At 45.4% G+C, this 15,045-nt stretch overlaps 1 protein-coding gene across 1 annotated transcript in view; it reads right to left on the bottom strand.

Annotated features, from left to right (window-relative positions):
* The window catches only part of PAQR8 (progestin and adipoQ receptor family member 8), a 124,471-nt gene that overhangs the window by 105,959 nt on the left and 3,467 nt on the right, over window positions 1-15,045 (bottom strand). The gene's annotated exons all lie outside the window — the stretch shown is intronic.

Below are 15,045 nucleotides of genomic sequence, written 5' to 3'. Positions count from 1 at the left end.
TAAGGTAGGCTTGGAGGAAGCGAGGAGCCGGGAAAGTTAGAAGAGGACGCGGGGAGCAGAGACAGTGAGGAGCGCGGGCAGGAGGAGGAGCAGGAGGGGGGCAGGACCAGAGGAGCGGCGGGGGGAGGGTGGGCGAAGGTGGGGGGGGGGGCGAGGAAGAGGAGGAATGGGAGAAATGCGGGGAGGAGGAGTGGCACTCAGACGCGGGTTCGGGTCCGCGGGGCCTTGGGAGACAGGATGGGTGCGGGCTGCGGGTGGACACGTCGGGGACCACCGGCTTCCAGTGCTCTGGGGAAGCGGGTGAGTGTCTGCAGGCGGGCCAGGAGGGCGGATCCTGAAGGTCAAATTCGATGAACTGAATCCCGTGTCCAAATGAATCAGGGAGGCAGGAAAGCTAGGCATTTTAGGTCCGTCTTCGGTTCAGCGGTGGCATCTGCGCTGCAAGGATGTAGTGCAGATTTTCAAGTTTAACAAAACACCTTTTCCTTTAGAAACCGTGGGAGGCCATGGGGGGAGGTAGGGAGAGAAAAACTTTGGGAGAACCGAGGGATTATGGCAGTTAGTAAAGGGGATCCGGGGGGGCCAGTTTCTGTAAGAGAAGCTTTAAGCCTAAGCAGGGAAAATAAAGTTCTTAAACCGTCTTCCTCCATTTCTCTTCTCTTTCTTCTAAGGTGGGGTGGGGGTGGGGCGGGTAAGAGCTTTCATTTTTCTCTTTTCACCGACCTATTAATAGACAGAAAGCAATTTACTAGAGTAGAAGCACTTCCTTCCAAAGTAGGTAATGAGATGGGGAGAAAATCAAAGGGAAACTCCATCTTCACCTCCTACACGTCTCGTGGGGTCCAGTGAGACCAGTCTAGGACTGCTCAGAAGAACTTCAAATGATTTGTGAAAAGCCCTGACATCTAAGATGGTAAGGAGTTAGCAGGAGCTCAGAAGGAAGCTGGGAGATGTGAACGCCTTACTAAGAGATATTGCTGCAGACAACCGGTCATGATGTCTTACATCAAAGGAAATCTTAAGGCTAAGAAAGCAGAAGAGAAACATGTTTCCTCTTGATCAGTGGGGCTTGGCTACCTTGTCATTTCTTTTTTTTTTTTCTTTTCTTTTTTTCCTGCTTTTTAGGGCCTTACCCACAGCATATGGAGGTTCCCAGACTAGGGGTCCAATCAGAGCTACAGCTGCTGGCCCATGCCGCAGCCACAGTAACACCAGATATGAGCCTCGTCTTCAACCTACACCACAGCTCATGGCAACGCTGGATCTTTAACCCACTGAGCAAGGCCAGGGATCGAACCTGAGTCCTCATGGATACTAGTCGGATTCGTTCCCGCTGCACCACGACAGGAGCTCCTACCTGTCATTTCTAAGCAGATGCCAAAGTTTAGTGAGAGTAATTTTCTGGACTGGTGGGCAGGGAATATGGTATTACTGTCAGCCCCAAGGTTGTGACAGTGACCTATAAACTCTTTCCCAGACAGAGTTTTAGGAAGTATGTTTAATTACTCTATGAAAGGAATTATGTAAATCATTAAAGGTTTAAGTGCCAAAATATTCAGTCCTACCCAAATCAAGAATCAGCCATCCATAGCAAGCTGACTTTCCAGTTAACAACCTTCCCCCAAGTGCTGATCTAATCAATAACCAAAATGAAAATTTCTATCTATGATGTCTATTTCACCTTATCCCCCGTGTCTACTGTAATTCCTAGAACATAATGAGCCTCAGTAAATATGCGTGGAATAACTGTTGGGTTCATAATATTTCCATATTATATTTATTATCTTGGAGATGAGATCTGAGATGGTAGAGTTTCAGCTATCTTCTCAGCTGACATCTTGTGGGATCTGGCCTTTTAAATTAACCTGAAGATGTTAGCACAGCAAGGGACTTTAGGGTTAGGTTGAGTTAACCTATTTGTTTCACAAGGAGAACACTTGAAAAACAGAGTGGGATGGTAACTTTCCTAAGGTCACACAGCCTATAGAGCTAGGATACAAACACATCATTGATTCCTAGTCCTGTCTAAAAATGGACACCTGCTTTTAGAGGAAGAACAGCCTAAAGAACACATAATACTATGGAAATGAATTTTCATTAGGGGAAAAGCATCAGGAAAGGCACTGAAGTGGTGTATGCAGAAGTCCTTTGCAGCCTCTTAGTTCCTGCGCTAGGCAGCTCACAAGAGCATTCTGATTGACTTGGCAATGCCAGAACTCTCAGATCTAGAAATAGCCAGCACTGATGTTAAGGTCTATTCTTCCTTGTGGTTGTTCATTCTGAAATCTCTAAGGAATAATTCATCTGTCCTTTCTCAGCACTCCTGAAAAACAGACCCTTCTTCATGACAATGAAGTTGAGATCCAGAGTAAAAATTTTAACTAAAAGCCAGGAAGAGATTGAAAAGAATCTTTTGTCTTCCCCCCACACACCCATCTCTTCCCATGTTTCCTTGCGGGGGTACTGGATGATCAGGGCCAACTAAAACTGAAGGAGTTTGGTTTTTCAGGGCACTCTTTTTTCTTGGCCACACTTGCAGCATGTGAACGTTCCCAGGGATCAAACTCTCATGACAGCAGTGACCTGAGTCATAGCAGTGACAATGCCACATCCTTAACTGCTAGACCACCAGGGAACTCCACACTCAAAGGCATTTTATCCTGGCTCTTATACTGCTGAGTCTGTAAGAAAATAGGCAGAAGATATGCCGATGTGTGGTTTACACAGATGTAATTACATTCCTGTCCTCAGTGGGTTCATAATGGCAGGCCTGATGTTCATCAGTTAACTCAACACTGAACTTCCTGATACTTACGCCTATCTGAGGGAGAAGGATTTCACGGACCATCATGAGGAAAGGCATACACACTCACAAACCACTCTGCCCAACTCAGCTCAGTGACGTCCCCAACTCCCAAACACACTCTGCTCAGAGGGGGCTGCAGGGCTGCCACACTGTGGCTGAGTGTGAGGAGGCTGCAGTGGATGCCCCAGCCCAGGCCATGCAGGGCCACCTGCATCAGCCATCCTCCATCCCAGGAGGACCCAAGCGGTCACCCATGCCCTGCTTATAGAGCCACTGCATCCCACCCCCTTGGAAGAAAGAGCCTTTCCGACAGGCTCTCCTCAGGCGGCCTCATCTTTGGTAGGAGATCTGAGTGGGTAGACTAAGCTCCCAGAGATGAAGGCAGGCCTTCCAGATATTCAGGAAACATTTTACTATATCTGCAAAAAGCTGGCCCCATATCTTCAAAGGGAGGCCGCCCACAAGAAACTGCCTCTCTCGGGCCTCAGAAAGCAACCTGAGGCTCCTCCCCATGCCTCTGAGGATCTAGAGCTGGGTGTGCCTTCCATGACAGGGGGAGGCCATCTGTGCTACCTCCAGAAAAGGTGGCCTGACCTAGAGGATGTGGTGGCGAGGTTATGATGTGCGCTGGGGCTCCTGGAGGCACACACAAAAGAACTCTCTAAACTGCTGTCAGTGTCCTTCCCTAATTCTTCAGGTCATGCTAACCCTGACTTTCATCTCAGCCAAGTGCTTGTCAGCTGCCTGGGATCCAGCCTTAATTCACCTGTGAAGGCAGCACATCAGCTTTGCCACAGGGCAGATGCAGGCACTCTCCAGAAAGAAATGGGGGGGGAGGCATAGGGCCTGTCCTGGGGGGGTGGCGGAGTGTACAGCCAACCCATCATCCCTGAGGAGTTGTTTCAACAGGCGCCCTTGGCCGTCTGGGACACTGTGGGGCAGGCCTTCAGGCACTGAGAGGCCAGTGGCAGTGTCCAGGCTAAGGCACTGGGAAGCCAGCGTGCACCTGGGAGGTGGTCACAATCTGTGCACTGACGCAAGGCCTTCTACCTAGATTTGGACCAGAGCCTCCACCCTTGCTATGGCACAGTGGGTGCAGAACCAGCCTGCACAGCGGCCAAGGATGAAGCACAAGGCCGCTGGGGTTCCTCATGCATCAGATCATCAGACCATCAGGCCTGGTGAACATCCATCCTGCTTTTTCACTTGAATTTCTCCTTCAGATCTTCTTTCCTTGTTAACCCTTTTCCATTCCTGAGAATAAAGCACGTTCGTTGATGTCTGTAACACTTCAAGGTGCTGTATCTTTTTATTTTTAGTTTTTGGTCTTTTTGCCCTTTTAGGGCTGCACCTGCAGCATATGGAGGTTCCCGGGTTAGGGGTCCAATTGGAGCTGTAGCCGCCGGCCTACGCCAGAGCCACAGCAATACCAGATCCGAGCTTGTGTCTGCAACCTACACCACAGCTCACGGCAATGCTGGATCCTTACCCCACTGAGCGAGGTCAGGGATCGAACCTGCAACTTCATGGTTCCTAGTCGGATTCGTTTCCACTGTGCCACAATGGGAACTCTGATGTATCTTTTTATAAAGCGCCTGGAGAGGGCACGCAGGCTGGTTATTCCCAGCCAAAGGGGAACAAATTGTCTGCACTGTCAAAGGAGCCTGAAAGCAACTGGTTACAGGTGCCTTGCTGCTTTAGAGCCTGATCTACTCATTTGCTGGCCCCATTTCAAATTTCCTGTGCCCTGCTTTTATCACCCATTAAAGGCACAAACATATATATATATATATGTTTATATATTCATATATTTATACTTGTACACAGTCGACCTTCTCTGAACCAATTTTGTTCAAATGATAATCTGGGAGTTGCCTTCATGGCACACTGGAAACAAATCTGACAGGAACCATGAGATTGTGGGTTCGATCCCTGGCCTCGTTTAGTGGGTTAAGGATCTGGCGGTGCTGTGAGCTGTGGTGTAGGTCGCAGACATGGCTTGTATCTGATGTTGCTGTGGCTGTGGTATAGGCTGAAGCTGTAGCTCCAATTGGACTGCTAGCCTGGAGACCTCCACATGCCATGGGTGTGGCCCTAAAAAGTTAAAAAAAAAAAAAAAAGATAATCTGTATTAGTTTCCTTCTGTTGCTATATCAAATTGCCACAAACTTAGCAACTTAAAAACACATTCATTATCTTACAGTTCTGGAAGTCAGAAGTCCAAAACCAGTCTCAGTGTGCTAACATCAAGATGTAGGCAGGGCTCACGTTCCCTCTGAAGGCTCTAGTGGGAAATTGGTTCCGAGCCTTTTCCAACTTCTGTACACCACCTACATTTCCTGGCCCATGGCCCATTTCTCCATCTTCAAAACTAGCTGTGTAGCATCTTTTCTCTTTTCTGACCTCTGCTTCTGTTGTCCCATCCCTTCTCCATCCTGCTGTGAAGTCCCTCCCATCCTAGACCTTCAATAATTCCATGTTCCCAAGCTCAGGTAAAGGCCTTAACAACTGGGAGGGGATACAGGTATGCCGTCTAGAATCCTTCAAGGCATGAGGTCACCTCCCAACTTCTTCCTGAGCAGTGCATGTACTCTTGAGATCACTCATGCACTGAATGTTTTGTGTGCCTGCTCTGTGCTTGGCACTAGGTAGGTATGCAAAGGTGAAAGAGGTGTTCCTTACCGTCAAGAATGCCAACAGAGGAAAAAGTCCAGCAAATGTAAAGAGTCATTGTGATGAATGAGAGCAGGGCATATGGCTGACCAGAAGAGAAGCCCCAAATTGAGTAGACTTGTAAGAGGTGAGCTGAATGGTAAAGGACAGCATGGTGGCAGGAGCTCCAGGAAGTGGGACTTGCAGAAGGCACAGGGGTGACACGGTGTGGTGCTTTGGGAGAACAGCAGGTAGTTTTGCAGGCTGGAGGCCAGGGTGACGAAGCGTGGGACTGCAGAGGCAGACAGGGGCTGTATGCCAAGCTAAGAAGGTGGAATGTCTTCCTAAAAGCCAAAGGGAATCACTGATGGAATAATCAGGGGATGACATGATCTGTTTGGCTTTTAAAAAAAGATAACCCTAAGGAATAAAGAGGGATGAACTGGAAGAAGGAGAGGGAACTGGGAGAGTTTCTGCAGCTGCCCCTGCCCTTTCCAGCAGTTTTCCTCAGCCAAGTACCTTTCCTCAGCCCGTCTCAGCCCCTCTTCCCACCCACCCTGACCCACCCAGCTGAGGCTGAGCTACAAGATCAAGAGGCAAGCCTTAGATTGGGGTTCTGCAGGGCTGGACGGGAGCCTTGGCTTGTCCACCTTTAGAAACAGAGCCAGTAACCCCCAGACCTAGCTGTAATTGGATTTTGCTGTGTTTACCTTGAGCCTCTTCCCTTTTCCAGTTTCCTCCTTCTCTCAATGTCCTGGAAGTGAAAATCCTCAAGAGGTGTGTGTGTGTGCGTGTATATGCACGTGTGTGTGTGGACAGAGGGTAGGGGGAATGGGAAAGATTTTAGGGTGAAGCCTATACCACAATGAGAAAGCTCTAGCAGTTAATGAGCATGATTTAAAAAAAAAAGTTTTCGTGACTCTTTTTACCTCCTTTAAGGTTTATGGGCTGGCGGTGGGGCCGGGGGGTGGGGGGATGCTGGGTTCATGTTGATGATAATAAGGCAGAGAAGAAAATCTTTATCTTGCTTAGTGGACACAGCTGAGATGGGGCAGTTGTTTGCTAGTTCGAGGGTTGGAAGAAGGAAGAATAAGCCTACTCCTGAGCTGTTTCAGGCCTGAGGCAAGAGGAAGGCTGGTCTTGGGGCCCCAAGAAGTCTAAGCAGCTGGAATCAGGGACCCTCGGAGGGGCTGGCATGCAAACCCTGGATTGTGGATCAGGACAGTAAACACACGCCTCAGGCCAAGCTTTTACTTGCACATGCACTCTGTCAAAAGAAAGCTGCTGGGAAGACAGGGCTCTGTCCAGCTGAAGGCAAGCTTTGGGCAGACCCCAAAGTCTCCAGGGCTCCACCACGCTCTTCCAGCCCCACTGCAGTCGCCAAGCTCTGGCACCACTCTGCTTCCATATCTAGTGTAGCAGAAGCCAGGCTGAAGTCTCCGTCTCTTCGGGCAACTCCATTGTGCCGCATGGGGGGTTCACAGTCCACAGCCCCTTCCTGGAGCGTCGTCTCCTCAGTAAAGCAGTTGGAGGCTATGGGGCAGTGAGACCTCTTTCTTCACAACTTCCAGTGGGTGCTGGGAGGAGGATCAGCGTGGACCACACCTAGGCCAGTTGACACAAAAGGCCCTGCACCTGTTTCTACCTCTATTTCAGAGAGTGGCTGGAACAGCAATAAGTGGGGGAAGTCTTGTTGAGGGAAGGACTCCCAGAGAAGCCCCCACTGCTGCAAAATTTGCTGTGGCTGCTGCTTTCGGGGCTCTTGAGCTGCTGGAGACCATCAGGGGTATACCTGGTACAACAGATGACACTGTGAAGCGTCCAGGATAACAGAGCTTCTTAACGGCCATCTGAGGCCCATGTGCTCTGCCTCTGCCTGGGTCCAGCTGGAGCGTGTGGTGGGGAGGGACAGAATCAGAGTGTTCTCCTGGTTTTCATCCACTCAGAGATCCTAACCCGCTCAGGATCCAGCAATACTGGCTGTCAGGTGAGAGGCTTCCTTGGCGGGCACAGCCACCCCAATCTATTGGCCAGGAGAGGGAAGTCCCCCTCTTGAAGCAAACAACAGGCATCCTCTAAATAAGCCACAGCTGGCTCTGCCCACACATATCTGCTTCGTGCAGTGTGCAAATATCCAGCCTCATTCAGCCCGTTTACCTGCCTCCCCTTCACTGTGGCCCCTGCGCTGCTCAATGCTAAAGGCCAGCGGATCTTCCAGGCTGACTGGCCAATGAGGTCAGAGGCTCAAGGTGAGGCCAGTCACCCTCCAACAGACTATTTTCACAATCATCTTTGTTGGAAAATCCCTTCAATGGAAACCAAACAGACCGGTTCCCACAGCACAGTGGACAGAAATATCTTGCCAGGCCAGGCTGCAGTCTCTGTTAAGATACCACCCACCGCTGTAAGCGCCAGCTGATTCCTCTTGAAAAGAGAGGCCTGTTAAGAAGGCCAGGGCTGGGTGTGAGAAGGTGGTCAGGGGCCCTCGGGACATGGGAGGAAGGGTGTGACCACCACGTGTCAGGAACTGCCACATTCCCTCTCTCCTAGCCTTCTGACCACAGCTCCCTGCCATGGTGCCCACAAAGTAAAGCAATTCAGGTTCAGGATTCTGTGGCACTTCTGGGGCCTCCCAGAAAGTTCCCATTTCCAGACACTTCCCCCGGCTCCGTCTGTGTCCCTTATCTTCCTGACAAAGCACTGTGAGAGCCCCTAGATGCTGGCTTGAATGTCCCAGCTCAGAGCTGGAAGGAGAAAAGGCTTCAAGATTTCAAATTCTGAATGTCTTAAAGAGGATCCACAAAGGCAGTGAAGCACAAGAAGCTTGGAGCATAAAAAAGAAATAATAGCATTTGCAGCAACATGGATGGCCCCAGAGATTATCATACTAAGTGAAGAAATCAGATAAAGACAGATACCATATGATATCACTTGTATGTGGAATCTAAAATATGATACAAATGAACTTATCTATGAAACAGATACAAATGCACAGGCACAGAAAAGACTTGTGGTTGCCAATGGCAAGGAAGCTGGGGGAGGGATGGATTAGGAATTTGGGATTAGCAAATGCAACTATTATATATAGGCTGGATAAACAATGAGGTCCTACTGTATAGCACATGGAACTATATTCAATATCCTGTGTTAAACCATAATGGAAAAGCATATAAAAATAATGTATCCATGTATACAACTGAATCACTTTCTTGAATAGCAGAAATTAACACATTATAAAACAACCACACTTCAATAAAATAAATTAAAATAAACATATTCATTTGATTAAAAAGTAAAATGAAAAAGAAAGGCTTGGAGGGCTTAAATGGGAGGCCAGGAAATCATTTATGATCTGAAGTTGTGTGTTCAACGTCCATGACTCTTTATATCAGGCACTGTGCTAACCACTCAGGGTAAGAAGCAGAATAAGACATGGTCCTGTGGGGGAGACAGATATGCAAACAGTAACTGCAGTACAATACACGGAGCACCAATAATGACCCACGAGATCATGTCCTTCCATCCCACTTTCTTTTACAGGGATGTGTTGGGAATGGGTCTCATGTGAGCAAAGACAATTAGTAGCCCTCTACCTTAACTTTCTCCTTCTCTCTCCTCCCTCTTTTTCTTTTCTTTTCCCTCCTCTTTCTTCCACCCCAACAGCCATCCAGTGGGCACCCCAGAGCATGTGCTAGTCCTACTGATAGAACACAGGGTTGACTGAGTTGCCGACCTTTGTCCTAAGGAAAAAGAACGCTCCAATGGGATGGGGACGTCCAGCTCCTTAGGCCTCTGCTGTGAGGAGGACTCATTATGTTAGATTATTTTTTGGACAGAATTTTCCCAAGGGACAAGAAATCAAGTTTAATTCCCAAGATCTAAACCACTCAGAAATACTCCAACACAGAGAAAAGAGCAAAGTATCTAGGTGATTTGGCCTAACATGTTTCTTCCTAATGTGGAAGTTCCTGGGCCAGGGATGGAACCCATGCCATAGCAGCAACCCGAGCCACTGCAGTGACAATGCCAGACCCTTAACCCACTGTGGCACAAAGGAACTACCAGGATTGGTCTTTACAGTCAACGTTTCTTTACATTGACTTTTACTGTTTACCGGTTTTCTTTGCTCACCATTGCTTTTTGCATTCCATTGCTTATTTCTGTATTCAATTTCCTTCTTCCTGAAATGTATCCTTTGGGAGTTGGCTGTGGGCTGAAAGGTGTCCCTCCAAAATTTATACATTGAAGCCTTAACCTAATTTGACTGTATTTGGAGACAGGGTCTTTGGGAGATAATTACGGTTAAATGAGGTCATGGGGGCCCCCCCAATCCTCGAGGGCTGGTGGCCTCGTTAGAAGTGTATGATTGTTCTTTTCCTCTCTGCACGCGCTCAGAGGAAAGGCTATGTCCATTATTTCAGCAAGATGGACATGTGCAAGCCAGGGAGAGCGCTCTCACCAGAAACCAAACCCTTCCAGATCTTGATCTGGGACTTCCAGCCTCCAGAACTGTGAGAAATAAATTTCTGTTGTTTGACCCATCCAGCCTGTGGTATTTTGCTATAGGCAGCCTCAGCAGACAAATACAGAGTCCATTCAACATAAGTCCAGAGTGTTCTTCTTAAAGTATGTTGTCTCTAATAATAGTTAAAGAAAGTGTAGAATTCTAGATTGTTAGTGTTTTCTTTGGGCCGTTGAAAATATTATTCCATCTTTTTCTTCTTTTATTATAGTTGAAAAATCTGTGTCTAAAATGTTCCTATTTTCTTTTGGATTGCTTTTAATAGTTTCCTCATATTTCTGGGTTTCATTACAGTGTGTCTAAGTGAAGGTTTAATTTTATATTCCTTGCTTAGGATTCATTGTGTTTCTTTAATCTGAGGGTTCGCCTTTGATCAATTTTGGAAAAAAATATTTAGCTATTTCTTTTATTTCCTTTATTTTTCTCCATCTAAAATTCCCATTAGATATAATTGAAACTTTTCATTCTTTCATTCATCTCCTTTAACGTCTCTTTGTGTGTTTCATTTCCCCATTCTATTGTATTAGGGTAATTTCCTCAGCTCCATCTTCTAGCTTACTATTTTTTTTTTTTTTTGCAAATGTGCCTATTCTGCTTTTTACCAGTCTTAATTTATTCTTTAAATAACAATATTTTCCAATTCTAAAAGTTCAATTTGCTCAAATCTACTTTTCCTTCAGGGACTTGTTGTCTCTTGAGTATAACTTTACTTTAAAAAATACCCTCTATTTATTTTTATTTTATTTTATTTTATTTTTTTGTCTTTTTGCCATTTCTTGGGCCGCTCCCACGGCATATGGAGGTTCCCAGGCTAGGGGTCGAATTGGAGCCATAGCCCCCGGACTACGCCAGAGCCACAGCAACACAGGATCCGAGCCGCATCTGCGACCTACACCACAGCTCACGGCAATGCCGGATCCTTAACCCACTGAGCGAGGCCAGGGACCGAACCCGCAACCTCATGGTTCCTAGTCGGATTCATCAACCACTGCGCCACGACGGGAACTCCACCCTCTATTTATTTTAAGTATAGTGATTTTAGAAACTGAGCTTCTCTAGACCTCAGTTGTCTAGATTATGAAATGAGGCTTCACACTAAGTGGTCTCTAAGGTGACCTCCTACTCTGAAATTTTAGCATACACCTTGATATTCATTTATTTTTAATAAACACTGTTGGCATACTTTGCATTTCCATTACTGAAGATGGCGTTGGAACACGACAGCAAATAAAGGAAAATTATTTTAAAAGCCACCTTCTCAGACCTCCAGGGCTCTGAGCCAACACCTTCCATTTTCTCATATCCCCCTACTGTATTAGCACAGAGAGGAACAGGTGGCTAACCAGATGAATGCAGGCCAGGAAAAATATCCATCTGGGTTGCTTTAAGAGCAGAGATATTTTTTGGAGGCTCATCAAAGAATCCAGTGAAAGGCTGGGGAAAGGGGTAAACACTAAACTCAGCTTCTCAGAGATTTTTGTTTTGATCACTGTAGCACTTAACATTTAAATTAGAGTGTTTTCTACACTCTCGAAAACAGATTAGTGGAGGGCTGGAGGAAGGATAACAAAGGCTTGTGTGTGTGTGTTTTTTTTTTAATCTAAAGATTCCCACAATTGAGCTATAAGAATTTAGGAAGGTATTGGAAGTGAACCATGGGCATGAGCTGGGAGGCGAGGCATGGAGGAAGTGATCTTAGCATATTTCTATAAAGGGTGGGAGCATGATCAGCACAACCACTTTTGCAGCTTGTATTCTGAGGTGCGTCACAAACATCTTTCAAATTCTGCTTCTATGTTGTCAAATGTTCAGTGAGTGTAAATCCTGTGGACTGGAACCGCAGGTTTTTAGGCAAATGGCATGGAGCCAGTTAAAATTAATATTCAGCTTATTTCAAAGAACAGCAGCCCTTCCTCCCCCCCCAACCCTCCTACTGGCTAACCACATGCAGTCATGGTGCTCTTAGGATTTATTTTCTTTGCTTAGATTTTTAAAGTAAACTTGCTTGAGGCACAATTTAAATATGCTTCACATTACCGAGGTGTAGTTTATATATACCTGGTTTCAACATTCAACAAAATATAAATTTCCTTCCTTTTCCACTGTTCTTGCAAAGTTTTGGAACTAAATGTCTGAATTATATTCCTCTCCTGACTACTGGTGTTTTGAGACTTGCTTGTTTCTTAAATTTCTTTTCTGTGTCTTAACTGAAAAATAATTATTAAATAAAGATCTAAATAAAGATGATTAGCAACTATAATGCTTTTGCTTTTTTTTTTGTCTTTTTGTCTTTTTCAGGGCTGCACCCACGGCATATGGAGGTTCCCAGGCTTGGGGTCTAATCAGAGCTATAGCCGCCAGCCTGTGCCACAGCCACAGCAATGCCAGATCTGAGCCTCGTCTGCAACCTACACCACAGCTCACATCAACGCCAGATCCTTAACCCACTGAGCAAGGCCAGGGATCAAACCCGAAACCCCATGGTTCCTAGTTGGATTCATTTCCACTGAGCCATGTTGGGAACTCCAGCAACTATATGCTTTTTGTACGCACTTACTGCACTATGTGTGAGGCCCATGTATTTATCCTTCATAATTTTTATCTCTCTCTCTTTTATTTCTACTTCCATCCAAATAGCTTTTAGGTCTATCCGTTTTCACTCTGGAATGTCTATCACCCTCTTCTTTTGACCCTTCTTTGAACACCCTTTCCAAGCCTCATTTCTTTTTTTTCTTTTTTTTTTTTTAGCTCCTTTAGGGCCGCATTTGCAGTATATGGAGGTTCCCAGGCTAGGGGTTGAATCAGAGCTGTATTTGCTGGCCTACACCACAGCCACAGCAATACCAGATCCTTAACCCACTGAGCAAAGCCAGGCATCGAAGCTTCATCCTCATGGATGCTGGTCGGATTTCATTTTCTCTGAAGCTTCATCCTCATGGATGCTGGTCGGATTTCATTTTCTCTGCACCTCATTTCTTTTTATCTGATTAAAATAATCCATTCCACACATCCTCTGTCTAGATTAATCTTCCTGATGCACAACTTCAGTACTATCTCTCCTTTGCTCAAAAGCTGCCCATGGCTCCCTTCTGCCTACTAATTCAAGCACAATCTTCTGCTTCTGTTGGTCAGTTGTCCCCTAAGCACATGACTGCTTCCAGTCCTACCCGGCACTCACCCATTCCACTGACCCTTCACTCCAGCCACCTCAGTCTCTCTCCAGGAGCTGGTCATTGCTGCTTTTACATTTTGCTTAGAATGGCGCTGCTGTCATATCTCCCTAGAGGAAATACTGCTTACTTTTTGATCCTTAAATCAAATACTACCCCTTCTCTTGAGCTTCCCCTCATCACTTCTGTGGAAATTTATACATGCAGCTTGTATCCCAAAGTGCTTCACAAACATATGCATAAAAATCTGCCATTTTTAATACATATAGGCACCTGTACCATGCCTAGAACACATACGCCTTTTCTCATGGTTATTTATGTTTGTGCCTGATTTTCCATATTGGATTGTAAACTTTTCTTCTTATTCATCTTTGTATCCTGCTAAGTATCTTACACATAATATAATAAAACACCAGTAGTATTATTTGTAATATGAATACCAACATCCCAAAGCTCTGTTGGGTAAATAAAGGCAGGCATTTTAAATATTTGAAACTTCAAAATTACTATGTTCAGTTTACATGAAGGATAAGACAGCATAAAAACTGATTATAAATAGTATCTAATTTACTATCTCATACATAGCTCACACATACTTGATTAAATGAATAAATAACAGATGTTACAGGATACACACAGATGCTAGCCCATCTTAAACTATCCATCATGTCCAGAGAAAGGTCCCTTTATTACTTTAAACAGTAAAATGAATAGGAAAAACTATAATGTACTAAGGTTAAAATACCATAGCTGTTTATTTAATTCAAGTATTTTAAAATGTAAATATCCATTCACTTAATATTTAAATAAATTCTAAGACTATATAGTCTTATGGGTCAGATTCTGCCTTTGGATCTTAACATCCTCATTTGTTTTCTTTTTTTAATGGTTGTACCCATGGCACATGGAAGTTCCTAGGCCAGGGACTGACTACGAGCTGCAGATGTGACACACGCCCAAGCTGAGGCAATGCAGGATGCTTTAACCCACTGCGCCAGGCCGGGGATCAAACCTGCGCCTCTGCAGTGACCTGAGCTGCTACAGGTGGATTTTTAACCCACTGTGCCTTAGCAGGAACGCCACTCATTTGTTCTTAAATGCTATTTGATAAAGTCATAAAGACTGGGGCCAAATCCTGCCTCTATCCTTTACTGGTATGGAATTCTGGGAACTGAGCTGTAAAATGAGGATTAAAAATAACCACACTGCAAGGTACTGTAAAGATGAAATGAGATTATATGGTAAAGTGTTTAGCATATATACAGATTAGTCTGTTATATAGTATATGTTCTATAAATGGTTACTATTATTTCGAGCTAAGTTGAGCTAATTCAAAAGACAGATTTTTATACTCTGAGGCTGTGCTGATACAGTGGCCACTAGCCACATGTGGTGATGGAACACTGGAAGTGTGGTTGGTCTGAGTTGGGATGTGGCTAAGTATAAAAATCACAGAGGATTTCAAGGACCCAGAACAAGAAACGTAAAATAGCTCATTAATACTTTTTTGTATTGATTACATGTTAAAATGATATTTTAGATATATTGAGTTAAATATATGTTGTCAAGTTAATTTCCCCTGTTTCTTTTTATGTTTTGAAATGTAGGTACTAGAAAATTTTAAATTATCTATGTCTTGCATTATATTTCTTTTTTTTGTCTTTTCTAGGGCCACAACTGTGGCATATGGAGGTTCCCAGGCTTGGGGTCTGATCGGAGCTGTAGCCGCCGGCCTACACCAGAGCCACAGCCATGCCAGATCCAAGCCACATCTGCGACCTACACCACAGCTCACAGCAACGCTGGATCCTTAACTCACTGAGAGGGGGCCAGGGATCGAACCCAAAAACTTCATGGTTCCTAGGTGGATTCGTTAACCACTGCACCACGACGGA

The sequence above is a fragment of the Phacochoerus africanus genome, chromosome 9 (assembly GCF_016906955.1).
Source record: "Phacochoerus africanus isolate WHEZ1 chromosome 9, ROS_Pafr_v1, whole genome shotgun sequence".
In the NCBI taxonomy this organism is placed as follows: Eukaryota; Metazoa; Chordata; class Mammalia; order Artiodactyla; family Suidae; genus Phacochoerus; species Phacochoerus africanus.
This window is presented reverse-complemented; position numbering and strand designations above follow the sequence as displayed.